Genomic DNA, 15402 nt, shown 5'->3' on the forward strand with positions numbered 1-15402 from the left:
GTGGCTCACTTGGTTGAGCAGCCAACGCTCAATTTTTACTCAGATCACGATCTCCCTAGGATCAAGCCCTGTGTTGGGCTCTGCACTCAACGATTGGGAGTGCAGGGACTCTGCTTCAACAGGGACTCTGCTTCAACGATTTTCTCTTTCTCTCTAAAATAAATAAAAAATTCTAAAAAAAAAAAAGCATTTCCTGGCATATCACCAAATGTATGGCTGTACTTTGACAAAAGCCTTTCATAGACCTCCCTGCCATAGTCCCACTTTGGTGGCTAGATGTGCTGGTCTTCTCAGAATCCCCTGAAATTATGGACATTTTTAGTCAGAGCAGTGCTTCAGAAGGACTCATTAGAGACTCCTTCTTTGATCCTCCTATTTTTCCCTTCTGCACTGACAATTCCCTAGCTCTTTCTACAACTATGTAAGTTTTGTCTCTTATCCTGAAGCACTCATAGTGACTCTGCTTCTGTGACTGAACCACACATGACCTCCAAGCTCTTGATTTTCTTCAAATCTTCATAATCTTAAGACAACTAAGTGAATTTTAAGGAATTAGGAAGTTTTTCTGTGCAAGCTTTCTTTCTTGAGAAATTCAATAAATACTATATGTCAGAAAGATTTAGAAAATAAAAGTTTGAGTTTTGAAGTAGAGGGTAAGACTAGAAATATGTTTATTAGGACTTCAAAATTTCAGAAATACATCTTGAACCTACTGCAGCAGAAAATGGAATTTAATGGCTCAAATAACTGAGAAATGCAGGTTGTATATATGAGCTTTGGGCATGAATAAATTTAGGTGCTCACACAATGTTATCAAAAGTCTCCCTCTCTCTGCACCTTTCAAATCTTCTTTCTTGGTGGTTTCATCCTCAAAAGCTTTCTAAGTCATGGGATAACTGGGTGGTTCAGGCAGTTAAGTGTCTAAGTTTTTATTTCAGCTCAGGTCATGATCTCAGGGTTGTGAGATCGAGCTCTGCATCAGGCTCTGTGCTGGGCATGGAGCCTGCTTGATATTCGCTCTGTCTCTGTCTCTCTTTCTCTCTGCCCCTTCCCCACCCGCAAAAGCTTTCTAAGTGGTAGCAAAGATGAGCATTGGTTGTTCCAGGCTGATATTTTACCAACTTGCCAATGCCAATGGAATAGGAGTGCTTTCTTCCCAATACATTTTAGCAAAAAATCTTTTTTTAAAAAAGATTTTATTTATCTGAGAGGCAGGGGAGGGGCAGAGGGAGGAGAAGCAGACTCCCCACTGACCAGGGAGCCTGACATGGGGCTCTATCTCAGGACTCCAAATGTTTAACTGACTGAGCCACCCAGTCACCCCTAGCAAAAATCTTCAAGCTGATGTGGTTGACCTGCCTTGGGTCATGTGCCATCTCTTAAGTTATTGATTCTTTTAAATTTTTTAAAAGATTTTATTTATTTATTTATGAAAGACACACAGAGAGAGTCAGAGATGTAGGCAGAGGGAGAAGCAGGGTCCCTGTGGGTAGCCCGATGCGACACTTGATCCCAGGAGCTCAGGATCATGACCTGAGCCAAAGGCAGATGCTCAACCACTGAGCCACCCAGGTGCCCCAGTAATTATTGATTCTGATTGTTAACGATAGTGTCAGAATACACTCCTAGACCTGGGGTAGCCCATCCCAATATCATGTTTTGAACATAAAGAGGTCTGTAAGAGGGGTTCTGTTGCCAAGGATGCCTGAGAGGTAAAATCAATACAGCTCTATTATAGAGCATTTAGTTTTCCAGCAAAACACATACACTTTCTTCTAATTGATTCACCTCAACATTTATTTTTATACCTACGTTACTCCTATGTAACACAAAACAACTATTTTATGCACAACAAATACTACATTCATCTTCTGTCTAAAGAGTTAAAATCGGTGTTGTACAGTTATCCTATTACCTCTAGAGATCAGGATCTTTATTTTGTGCCTGTCAGTCTCAGATATGAGTTCGTATTGTCTGGCAGTCTATGACTAACGATATATTTGTTTAACCACCTACAGCAAATATAATAGACAATGGTGGAGTAAGTAAAGCCTAAATTCAATACAATTCTCATTTGGAAATGGGAAGAGGGAAAAAGTAAATAAATAGTTGTTCTACTCATTAGGGGTTCTTACTGACCTGGAAGGACAGTGAATCCCTTGGTCAGGAATCTGCATCATGGTGGATTTTACTTGGGAGTTATCTTCTTGTGGGTACATTTGATATCTATCTTTGGTGGCTGTTGTATGTTAGCAACACACTTCCTATTGAGGTTTTAATGGTGGAGGGAATACTTAGGGGTTAAGTACTTATGAGCATTAGCTTGCCAGGTTTGGAGTTTTTTTGGAAGGAAAACATCATTAAAACCTTGCTAGGGGGACGCCTGGGTGGCTCAGCGGTTGAGCATCTGCCTTCGGCCCAGGGTGTGATCCTGGAGACCCGGGATCGAGTCCCACATCGGGCTCCCTGCATGGAGCCTGCTTCTCCCTCTGCCTGTGTCTCTGCCTCTCTCTGTGTGTGTGTGTCTCATGACTAAATAAATAAAATCTTTAAAAAAATAAAAAATAATAAAAAAAATAAAACCTTGCTAGGCATCTAGTTCATTTGCATTTGGTTAATGCTATAGACTAGTGACTAGTAAGTGGAAACTGAGATCCTGTTGAATCATAGTTTCAAGAGAAATCTGAGACTGTAGATTCTGTTTCTTAGCAGTAGGCCTCAATGCTCTACCCACCTTCCAACTCTTAAATTAAAGGTTTATAATGGTAAAGAACAATTGGTTGGGATTAGAAGTCATCACTAATCCTCTCTGTATCTCTAGATTAGGTATGACAGGGGAATTGCTTTCCATGGTCTTTTAATTAAGATAATTGGATTGGAGTTTCTGTCATTTCCACCTGAAAACCTCATACCTAACACCTTCTTCAGGCAGGGGGTAGCAGTTGAGGTTCTTCGGAAGGGCCTAGAGAATCAAATTGTAGCTTTTACTAGATCCTCCTCTTATCCACAATGTTGTTGTCAGACTCCTTGGCTTTCCATGCATTAACTTTTTCTTGGAGTGAAGAATTTGGCTTTTTCAATTTTTAAAGCACAGGGCTTATTTGAATTTCAGCTCTCTTGGATTGTTAGATGTAGCCATAGAGCAAGACTGTGTTTTCTTCCTCTTCTTCTTCCCCCTCTTTCCCCTCTTCCTCTTCTTCTTCCTCTTCCTCCTCCTCCTCCTCCTCCTCCTCCTCCTCTTCTTCTTCTTCTTCTTCTTCTTCTTCTTCTTCTTCTTCTTCTTCTTCTTCTTTCTTCTTCTTCTTCTTTCTTCTTCTTCTTCTGTCAATATTAAAGTATTGAGAATTGACTATAATACTCCAGGATCCTGACATATTTTTACCAAGTTCCTTTAAGTTCTAACCTCAGTAGATGCATAACCTGAGTCCAAAGGTATGACAGGTAATGGTTTAACCATCTGCTTTGCTACTGCATAAGCAGATGGACCACATTCTAGCTAGTATGAGGGGAACATTCATTATCCTGCAGCCTATCTCGGCTTGGCCAACTCAACATTTTTAAGATTTGTAAGTAACAACAAGTGATCTCCATATTGGCCAGGATACTTTTATATGAAAATGACAGCAACCTCAATCTAATTATCTTAATTAAAACGAGAAAAAAAAAAAAAAAAGCATGTATTGGTTCACAAACCTGAAAAGGCCAAGGTAAACCTTAGCTTGAGGGGTGGCCAGATCTGAATATCTGAGTACCTTAACACTGTCATAAGAAATCTGTCTCTCTCTCTCTATTTCTAGCTCTGTTTTCCTCCACTCTTAGGCAGACTCTCTTCTGAGCTGACAAAAATGAGCATGGGTGACTCCAAGCTTTCCATTTTCTAGTAGTTTAGCAGTCAGTGGAAGAAGCCATCAGAAGTCCTTGGCTGGCCTAACATGGGTCACATGCCCAGTTCTTCACCAATCACTGTGGCTCTCACTTGTTAGGCTTAAGTCTACTACCCACCCTTGAAGATCTACTACCCACCCTTGAAGATGAGAAGATGAGGAGGTTCTTGAAAATAAAAGAAGAAATCTAGTTACTATAAAAGTGTGCTGGGCAAGCAAACATAACAGATATGTACCACTGTCATAAAGAGCACTGGGCCAGGAGTCAAAAGAAATCTAGTCTAATCACAGTTCCATCACTTTCTAGCCATTTGGACATTTCTGGAACTTAATTTCCTCATCTGTAAAATAAGGACATTAATACTTAAACTCAATTATTTCATAAAATTTTTGCAACGGCAAGATGAGATTGTATATAGAACCTCAGAAGTTATAGATAGAAAGCACATATGAAAATATTTTTTGGATGATCCTTGTAGCAATACTTACATTGCTTTAAAAACATTTACCATAAAAATAACTACATAAGCCCAATCCCCAGAACAATTGTGTTATCATTCTTAAATATTACATCTCATCTTTCTTCTTTTTCTTGCTTTCTTTCTCCCTCAAAAATATTTTCTCATATAGCTATATAATCTTCATATTCTCAGCATTAATGGAAAAATTTCATCATCAGACACATAATTTTCCTAATGATTCATTTGTTGTTGGACATTTAAATTATTTATATTTCTTAACATTATGATAACACTGTGATGAACATATATATAATATATATAATTATTATAAATATATTATATATAATAATTCTATATTATATATAATTATATTATATATACATATATAAATAATTATATATATAATTATTTCTATGGAGTAGCCCTTAGTATCAGCATTTCTAAGGCTCTTGATATATAGTCAGCTGTCTTTCTAAAGGAATTGTGGCAAATTACATCATTCCTAGCAAGGAACAGAGATATGTTTCACCATGCCCTCTGTGGCTATAGTAGATGCTACAGTCATCTTCCCTCTTTGCCTTGGATTGTACCATTTTGGTGTACTCAGGTGACTTCCAAAGGGTGACATCTGTATTTCTCTGCTTGATTTTGTCCAAGTGTCAAGTCTGCAGGTCAGAAATGCTAGGGAATTAACATACCCCAGGAACAGCTTTTAAATAATAACTGATGGGAGTTAATGAGTAAGTATTCTTTGAGGCATGTGTTTTATACCATTATCTGCAGGATGATGCTCCAGTCACCCACCCACTGGTGGTAGCTGGATTCATACACAGTCTTCTATTTCCACATTTTTATTGAGATATAATTGATATATTATATAATTTTGAGAAGTATAAGATGATTTGATATAGGAATATATTGCAAAATGATTGCCACAAAAGATTAGTTAACACATCTGTCACCTCACATAGTTACCTTTTATGGTGTGTATGGTGAAAACCTTTAAGATCTATTCTCTTAGCAATTTTCAAGTATACAAGACAGTATTAACTATAGTCAACATGCTGTACATTAGATTTCCAGAACTTACTCATCTTATAACTGGAAATGTGTACCCTTTGACCCCTTTGCCCATTTCCCCCACCCACTCACCCCTGGCAACCACCAATTTACTCTGTTTTTATGAGTTCAGTTTCTTTAGATTGCACAAATAAATGAGGTCACACATTATTTGCCTTGCCCTGTCTGTCTTACTTCAATTAGCATAATGCTCTTCAGGTTCCTCTATGTTGTCACAAATGGCAGGATTTCCTTCTTTTTTATGGCTGAATAGTATTTTTTAATCCATTCACTGTTGGACACTTAGGTTGTTTCCATGCTCTGACTATTGTAAATAATGCCACAATGAACACGGGAGTGAAGATATCTCTTTGAGACAGTGATTTCATTTCATTCAGATATATATCCAGCAGTGGGACTGCTAGATCATATGGTAGTTCTCTTTTTAATTTATTGAGGAATCTCCCCACTGTTTTCCATAGTGGCTGCACCAGTTCATATAATGCACTCCTAATCTGCTCTCTTTTCTTCCCTGTCTTGTTTCCCCACTCTGCCAAGGTTATTTGTATGATCAGATAAATTACTTACACTTGAAGCTTCATCTCAGAGTCTATTTCTTAGAAGGATCCAAGATAAAACATCAGGACTTAATTTTTAAAATGGCTAACTTAGTAGGAAATAAGTTATTTATTATTTGTATCAACATAGATAAATCTCAAAACATATTATTAAATGAAAGAAGTAACCTTTAGAGAATTCATAAGTAGGGTAGTACTTGTGAAACAATAGCATATACAAAATAATTTTATGTATGCAAAGCAAAGCCGTATATACAAAATTGCATAAATGCAAAATGATATAAAATATGTAACAAAATATATGATAAAAGATTCTTGGGAATGATAAAGCCACAACCAGAATTGCAAAAACCTCTAGAGAGAAGGGAAGGATATGTTACTGGGATGTTTACATAGGCTCAGTAATGTTATTTTTTTTAAGCTGTATTTAGCTTTGTGTATTTACATCATTCCATGTGTTTTTTGGTATGTCTAAAATAAGTCAGTATAAAAATGATTATGTAACTTATATTAAAACAAAATATTTGTAAAGAAAATTCACCTAATACTTGAAAATGTTCATCTAATAAATAAATCTTTACAACATACAAAAGACAACTAAATTGAGGTCTGATAGAATTAACTTTTAAAAAATGTACATGTTAAGATACTATAATGGTAGATACATGTCATTAAGCAATTGCCGAACCCTTAGGATGTATATCACCAAGAGAGGCCTAATATCAACTATGGTATTTGAGTGATAATGATATGTCAGTATAGGCTCATCATTTATAACAAATGTACCAGTCTGATGGGGAATGTTGATAACAGAGGAGGCTGAGTATGTGTAGGGAAAGGAGGAATATGGGAAATCTCTGTACTTTCTACTGTATTTTGCTTTGAACCTGAAACTACTCTAAAAATTTGTCTGCTAAAATGAACCAAAAAATGAGAAAATTTTTCTATGCCAAAAAATTGAAACAAAATTGTCTGAACTAGGAAACTATCACAAATATGAAAGATATGATATCTGTAGTATATAGAGGTTACATGAATCAATCTATAAAACACAAAAGGCTTAAGAGAAAAATGGCAAAAGTATATGAACATGTATTTCTCCAAGATGAGACAAAAATGACTGTAAGTCATAAGAAACTAGTTAATCAGTTTTTAGTTAACTTAATAATCAAAGAAAGGATAATAAATAAGAGTTAAAATATTCATCTCTAAAAATGGCAAATGTTTAAAACTTTATTACTTTTAATGCCGATTAGGAGATAGATACATTTTCAGATGTGCTCACGGCATTTTAAAATGTTGGTCTCTTTGCCTCAATAATTTGTCTTCTTGAATTTAATTTTAAAGGTCCAATCAAAGCTGTGGTTTTCCTGGTCATAGAGAAGATGTGGCATCAGAAAAATCTTGATTCAAATAGCTCCTCTACTTCTTACTGGTTGTGTGACTTAAAGTAAGTTATTTTTTTCTTCCCACTGAATCTATTTCCTCAACTGTAAATATGGATAATTATATCTATCTTATAGAAAATCATGAAGATTAAATAATATAATTAGTAATGTGGTGTAGGGCTGAACATTTAGAGTTATTTGCCTGATAGCTATTTAATGATAGCATTGTTTCTTACAGTGATACATATAATCTTAAAAATTTAGACATTATCCAAAGGACTAATATATAGAAGGATAGGCAAAAATATTATGATACTGTTTTCAAAGAGAACAGTATGTGCCATTAAAGATATTTTATAAACAATGCTGACAATATTGATTTAAAAGGATATATATAACATATATTGATTTTGTTAATCATATGATACGTTACCTCATGCCTTTTAAAATTAATTTTAATTTGGTTGGCTTTATGTGTAATTAAGCAAATTGAAAACTACCATAAGGAGAGAGAATCAAGGAAATAAATATGACATTTTAAGCACAGTTCTTCTAAAGCCCTTTCTTCTGAATGGTCGTTAGTTCTAACTTCAGCACGTTCACTTCTTCGTGTATTTATTCATCAAACATTAGGCCACATGTTATGTGTCAGCAACTGCACCAGGCAGGAGGCACATAAAAATTAAAATGGGGCACCTGGGTGGTTCAGTCCATTAAGGGTTTACCTTCTTCAGCCCTTCAGCTCAGATCATAATCCCAGGGTCCAGGGATTGAGCCCTGCGTCAAGTTCCTTGCTCAACAGGAGTCTGCTTCTCTCTCTCCCTCTTCCCCTTACTGTGTGCTTTCTCTCTCTTTCTATCAAATAAATATATAAAATCTTTAAAAAAAATTAAAATAGGATGATCCCTGTCTTCAAGGATCTCACACCTTGATAGAAAGACAATGATTACACTATAACATTACACCATAACCATTGTATAATGGTTTACACTAGAAAGTGCTGTGGGTGCATAAAAGCAGGAGCCACTCATGATTTGATTAGGGCATTTGCCAGGGAAGGAGACAGGGTTGGAGAGACGTTAAAGCAATAAAGTGATAAGATCCTAACAATGGACCTTGAATTTGGGCTTATTTTGTCTATATGTTGTTGTCTTAGGAGTTTATAGTTACACTACTTTTGAAACATTTGTTGAACAAAGGTGATAAAAATTTGCAGGTTTGTGAACTCATCAAATCTTTCCAGAAAAACAGCACCCATTTGCTGTCAAATATCAATGAAAAAAAGAAATATGGAAACCAGCACTGAGGGAAAATGGAATTGTTCTTTTTTTTTTAATAAATTTATTTAAAATGCATTAACTGAAGTGAAACAAAAAAGAGCATTGTTGGGGGGGAATATAATCTCTATTGAATTTAGTATAAAGGTGTAAAACTTTGTGGGCACGAATTCTTTTAGGATGGTGTTAAAAGAGAGGAGAAATGTGCTTGATGAGAAATTAACAAATATGCTTGAGTTAGAAGGATATGTGAGTAGTAATAACAAGAGCCAGAAAGATCAATTCTACTTTAAATGCGAGTGAAAGGAGACCAGGGAGGTGGACAAAAATAAAACCAGGCTTCAAGCAAGCCATTTTCAGGGGATTTGGCAACTGAATTAGCACCATGCATGATTCTTCATGCTAGCAAGGTTGCTATTTATGTGGGGGAAGAAGGTTAATATAGTTTTTTGACCTCTCTCCCGTGACATCTTTCTAAAATCTTGAATTCTGCTTGTTCAAAATGGAACTCACCAATTTCTCATGCAAAATCCATTTTTGTCTGGCCTTACCTGTTACTATCGATCACAACACTGATTTTGTAGTCCCGAGAAGCCAAACTGTTATTTTGTCTTTTCTGTTTCCTATATTCAGTTATATGCCCTGTTGTCCAGGGTCCCTCTGTCCGATGAATCTTTACTTTCTTCCATCTCCGAGGTAACTACCCTAATCTTGGTCTCTGTTACTTCCTGCCCGGGCTCACAGAGCCTCCCATCTCTTTCCCACAATGCACATGGTTGATGGTATAATCCTCTGCTGGCCTGATCTGATCACATCACTCCACCTGCTCAAACCCCTTCCACAATTTATTACTTCAGAATACAGTCATAATGTACCTACAAGCTACTTTCTCAGGTTTACTCCCAATTATTTCCTTATAGACTTCTTATATTTTAATGAAATTGGACTTTTCACTGATGCACTAACACAACCCCTGCTTTTCCATCTCCATATCTTTGCATTTGTGCTTTCTCTGTGTGGAATATCCTCCTTTTCTCCTTCTAATCCACATGCCCTAAACTATTCTTCAAGAGCCATCTTTAAATCCTCTATGAAGATTTTCCTGGTACATCAAATTCCTTGGAGTTGTTTTCTTGTTTAAATTCTCTTCCTATTATTTTTTGTGCCACTTCCTTTACTCTATCTTCTAAGAATGCATAAATTATTTTTTATTTCCTGTACTAGATTATAGCCTTTTCAGAGCAGGGATTTGTGTATTACTCATCTTTTTGGACTCTTTACATCAGATTAGGCACTCAGTAAATATTTCTTGAAGTGAATATTAATAATTAGTAACAAAGTACTATTTATAAAAATATGATGTATTTCATCAATTATTCAAATTTTAAAATTTGAGCCATATCATTTCTTTTTTTAAAAATTTTATTTATTCATGAGAGACACAGAGAGAGAAAGAAGCAGAGACACAGGCAGAGGGAGAAGCAGGCTCCATGCAGGGAGCCTGATGCGGAACTCGATCCCAGGTCTCCAGGATCACACCCTGGGCTGAAGGCAGGCGCTCAACGGCTGAGCCACCCAGGGATCCCATCATTTCTTAATTAAAAGTAGTATACCACAAAATAAGATTTACCTTCTGGTATTTTCTCTGGGGCCCATATATCAAGATCAGGTTGTAAATAATGAATGCTATTGCTGATAATAAAGTGGCAACCTTTCCATAGTTCAGCTGGAGGAAATCAGAATTGTTCTTCCACAAGTTATTACCCACATCAAATAAATGATACATGTTGAACACAACCAGATGTTTCTCATTTAGAGAGATTCAAATGCAAAGGAAAGACATCGTGTATAGACTGATAATGCTGTCAACTTTGTCCTGGTATTATTAAAAATCAGTTTTAAAATGCTTTCTATTCAGTAAAATTAATAGTTTTTAGTTTTTATAATACAAAAATATTTGGGCTAGTAATGGGTTAAATATAAAATAGTTTTTATAAAATTTCAGCATAAATTTTTATAGTCCAATATATTAAAAGTTTTAAAATTTGTTTTCCCTCTTTGAAAATAGAGGATTTTATGTGAATACATTTAAATTCAAACACTAAAATCATTTACTTGAAGATTCTTCTATAATCTGAAATGTTTCAAGTGGAATCTAAGCATGGAAAAGCATATTTGTAGTTATCTTAAATCATGAATTACAGAAATCAAAGCTTTATAAATTGGAATTTGGTTGATTTTTATGGGAAACTGGGATCTCTGGAAAATGTCTTTGGCAGGTAATGATGTTATTTGTTTTCATCTCTTGGATTAAATGAAGATAATTATTAAGTCTATTGCCTTTAGTATGTTATTTATTAAGTGAATTAGAAATATATTTCTCCTATATCACATTTTTCCTCATTCCCTTTTTCTTTCTTAAGAATTAATTTTCTTTGTTAGCCTGTTAATTGAAGTAAATTGTCTGCCTGGGCAGGGTTTGCCCAGCTTCACACTGTTAGTTAGGTCTCCCTGAATATAAGGGTTTTCATGCTGCTGTGACATTGGCACAGGAACTTTCCTGCATCATTATCTGCATGTACCCTGCAAGCAGCAAAGAATATTATTTGGTTTCATATCTTCTTAGTTCCTGGCACATCAGCGTTTTCTTCTTCTTTTTTTTTTATTTAAAGATTTTATTTATTTATTCATGAGAGACAGAGAGAGAGAGAGAGAGAGAAGCAGAGGGAGAAGCAGGCTCCACGTAGGGAGCCTGATGTAGGATTTGATCCCGGGACTCCAGGATCATGTCGTAGGCCAAAGGCAGGTGCCAAACCGCTGAGCCACCCAGGGATCCCCTTCTTCATTTTTTTTCAACTGATTCTGTCTAAGTGAAAAAAATTAAAAGCTAAATGGAATAGTAAGATTTATCTATTTTTACTGAATTTGGCTCAATATCTTCTCTGACACTACCTGTGGTAAATCTGCTTTACTCCCCTTAGAAGACACATGAATCATAGCTGATGGAGAAACAATTATTATCAATTCTTGTTGTCTTGGCTACCACTGGGTGGGGGCAGCTGATCTATATTACAGACTCCAGGCTGCCAAATGTCCAGGATTGTCCATTAATCACAGGCTTGAGATACACCTAGGGTCACACTAGAGCCTAAGACCATTGGAGATCACACAGCCAGGATATCAACTCACTCCTCAAATAGACCTAGTAATATTGTGGAAATACAAATTTAACTACCATAGCACATTGATTTAGAAGAATGGAGCCATTATATAATCCTATCACAATGTTTTCATACAAAAGATAGAATAGACTTTTCAGGTCTGAAGCAGTTTCTTGGCATTGAAATTTAAGATCTCCTGGGAAATGCAGATTTCTGCTTAAAGAATTTCCTCCCCGCCCCCATCAGTCATGTCAGAGTTGTTTTTATTTAAGCATTTCTTTAACAGTGGAAGATATCCCTTTCCATCTCGATGTATGATTGCTAGTTATTATCAAAACCAGGCAATGACCAGAAAAAACTGAACAGAAATGAAGTAATGCAAATTGCTTGGTCAGAAAGCCTCTCAAACACTTAAATAGATTAGGGATGGAGATGCAAGATTGTGTTAAGTGTAAATAACTTGCCAAATAAATGCTGAAAAACAATGACCAAATCTTTAAGATTTCAAGGGTTAAGATTAAAGGTTTAAAAGAAATTCATTTTCTTTCTTATGCAAACTTAATCCTCCTTTTAATGCATTTGTTCTTACAATTCTGTGATTTATCCATGTGTGTTTGCATTTTATCATACTTCTGTTTTTCTTCCTTATTATATCTTAATCTCTTTTGTGAATCTTTAATTGTGCCAGATGTCTCTGACTTCTGAATAAATATTAGTTGATTGAGCCATAAGGATATGTTTGCATGATTGCATCTTTCTGTACGCCACAATTACAAAGTTTTTGTTCTAGCTTTCTGCCTTTATGCAAGAATGGTCTCCATATAGAGTGGGCAGTGGGTGTTAAATGTAAAATATGATGTCATTCTGTATTTAAAAAATGCTTACACCCTTCTTTTACATGTGAACCATACAGATACAGGAACACATATGTATGTGTATATATGCACACATTTACATATATGAATATATACATATAAACTATGCATATATATGTATGTGTGGGTGTGTGTATACATATATATAGAGAGAGAAAGAGAGAGAGAGTGTGTGTGTGAGTTTCCTTTCTTTGAGTGCAGAGATTGTCTTTTACACTATGAACCGTACAATATATGTTTCATGGTTAATACACAGTAGACGCTAAAAAAAATGTTTGTGCCTCTTGATGCTGGATGAGAGAACTCTGCAATTGTTTATCTTCAGTCCCCTCCATAGAACTAATACTATAATAGTTAACATTCTATACAAAAAAAGTGAAAGTCTGTTTTCCAGGTCATCCTTGAGCCTTAATGTGTCTCCCCAGTAAAAATTCTTCAGCAAGCAGAACTTATTAGTTATGCCCCTGAGTTTCTCTTTACTTTCTTCTATTTGCCATGAAAAAAGAGAGGTGAATAAGAGAACCTAAGAGAGGAATAAGGAGATGTGGTTACTGTCACAACAATTCACCCAGTTGTTGGCTTTGGCTTTCATTCAGGTGCAAATGAGTGGGAATGATTCCAAAGGCCAAAAAGCAGTTTTATATTATAATATATTATTAAACAGATTCTGAATATAAAGTCTGGTGTTTTTTTGCCCTCAAATGTCATTCCTACTAATGTTTGTAAATATGTCTTTCAAAGAAGTTGAAGTGTTACCTGGCTGAAGGGGCTAGACAGAGAAATCTATGACCAGCCATGTTTTCTAACCTGTATGCCTGGGATGATAGCTGACTTCTTGGTGGTGATGGATGGTATTTGTAGAAGATGCAATATCTTTGTACAGTCTGTGATAAAGACAATGATGGCCATTTTAATATATCATTACATATAAATATCTCTAAGAAGAACTGGAACATAGGCTCCACAAGGTCAGAGATTTTCATCTGTTTTGTTTTTACATATCCTAAGACTTCAAGCGGTACTTAACACACAGTAGTTATGAAAGAAATTGTTATTGAATAAAATATTAGAAATCTTGACACCTTATTCTTGCATTTAGTCACCTTTGGTTATGCAGGTTATGTTTTGTTTTCCTGACTCTTCATAATCATCTACGAGTATTTATACTAAGCAATCTGAACAGATATAAGATATAGAATAGTCTTAGCAATTATGACAGAAAAATACTTGCATCATCAATATTTTCTTTTCTTTTTGGCTATTTTTCTAGAATAGGTTGATTACATGGGTTGCCATTTGATTTCATTAAATAGTGCACTGTAGAAATCAAACAAAATAAGCTTTGGTGAGGATTACTTTGAATAAAATAATAGAGTAACAATTTTGAGAATATATTTCAGAAAATTGTATTACTAGCCTTAGAACAGAAATATTAATAGTATCTTCTATATTATGCAGACAACAAACTGTGAGACAAGAGTGCTAATGCACTTCTACAGAAGGACTTACATATTCTTGTAATATTCAATTATTCTTAGAATTGAGAATTTTTATTCTAATAATGACATGAGTGATAAACCAGCATGAAATATATTAAGGATTTGACTCATAATTTATCTTGCAAAATACAATTATTCACAGAGGCTTCCCTGAAATACCTCTTTAACATTTTCCTTTGCTTACCAGATTATTTCATTAAATCTTTGCTGTTATTACTTTAGGATGTTGCTTTAGCACTACACCCCTTCCCACCATTTACTTAACTAAAACACACAGTCACACATGCATGTGCATTCTGCAGTTATAATCCTAAGGTGTCTTTTTAGTTTTGTTCTAGGCACAAATACCAAACCTAATGAACATCATTAATCATGATGCTGATGATATTAATAACAAGAGGAATAATCCATTCTGTATTAGCTTATTTTCACAAACTTAAATTTATTTTTTCAACTTGAGAGGTAAACAGTTCCTTAAGATCCTCTGAAAGTAGTGAGAATAGAGCAGAAAGGCCAACTGTTAGGATTATCAGAGTTTCATTTGGATGTAAAATGGATGTTTCCCTGGAATGAAGAGCTAGAGAGTTAGTATTTAAGTGTCTTTGTACTACAGGAGAGTCTAACTTGGGAAGCCATAGAGGAATGGAAAGGAGGGTCTTACCTATTATTATTCTGGTGGCCTGATACTCTGTCCTACTCTTTTGGAATGTATGAATATATTATATCTGACACTAGGGGGAGTGTCAGCTAAGTTTAAACCATTCTTAGCTTTTCCACAGCTCACGGAATGTCTTTTGTTAGAGGATTCTTGGAAAGTTTGAGAAACGAGAGAAGAGATGGCAGTCCTGCTGGAATAGATCTAAGAGGCACTGCGATCACCAGTCTTGCCCCGTCAGACATTAAATTTATGCTTTGAATTATATGTGCTACCTTTACTTGTCTACCTGAGATGAGCTTTTGGATGATGAATATACAACACTCACTCGCATGTACAATGCTGAGCCCAGTACTGGACTTGAAGAGATGAAAGAGGATTTGAGTAGAATTCTTTATAAAGTCTAGTATATAAGGAACCTCTTAGCATACAAAGTGTATATAGAATTGAAGGATCTAATTTTACCTATAGGAGATTATACATCATTAAAAATTATAAATGAGATAAATGACTTTAAAATATAGGTTGACAATAAGCATAAATACGACCTAATTAAAGTGCTTGC

General features: G+C 35.4%; 1 protein-coding gene across 4 annotated transcripts in view; it reads left to right on the forward strand.

Moving 5' to 3' along the window:
* Window positions 1-10981, forward strand: part of LOC144316161 (uncharacterized) — a 75309-nt gene extending 64328 nt beyond the window's left edge. For all 4 annotated transcript variants that reach the window (XR_013382017.1, XM_077901737.1, XM_077901731.1 and 1 more), the window contains one exon: window positions 7330-10981. The gene's annotated coding sequence lies outside the window, so the exon portion shown is untranslated. The remainder of the gene's footprint in view (window positions 1-7329) is intronic.
* The last annotated feature ends 4421 nt before the right edge of the window (window positions 10982-15402 follow it).

This window comes from Canis aureus, chromosome 1 (assembly GCF_053574225.1).
Source record: "Canis aureus isolate CA01 chromosome 1, VMU_Caureus_v.1.0, whole genome shotgun sequence".
NCBI classification, from domain to species: domain Eukaryota; kingdom Metazoa; phylum Chordata; class Mammalia; order Carnivora; family Canidae; genus Canis; species Canis aureus.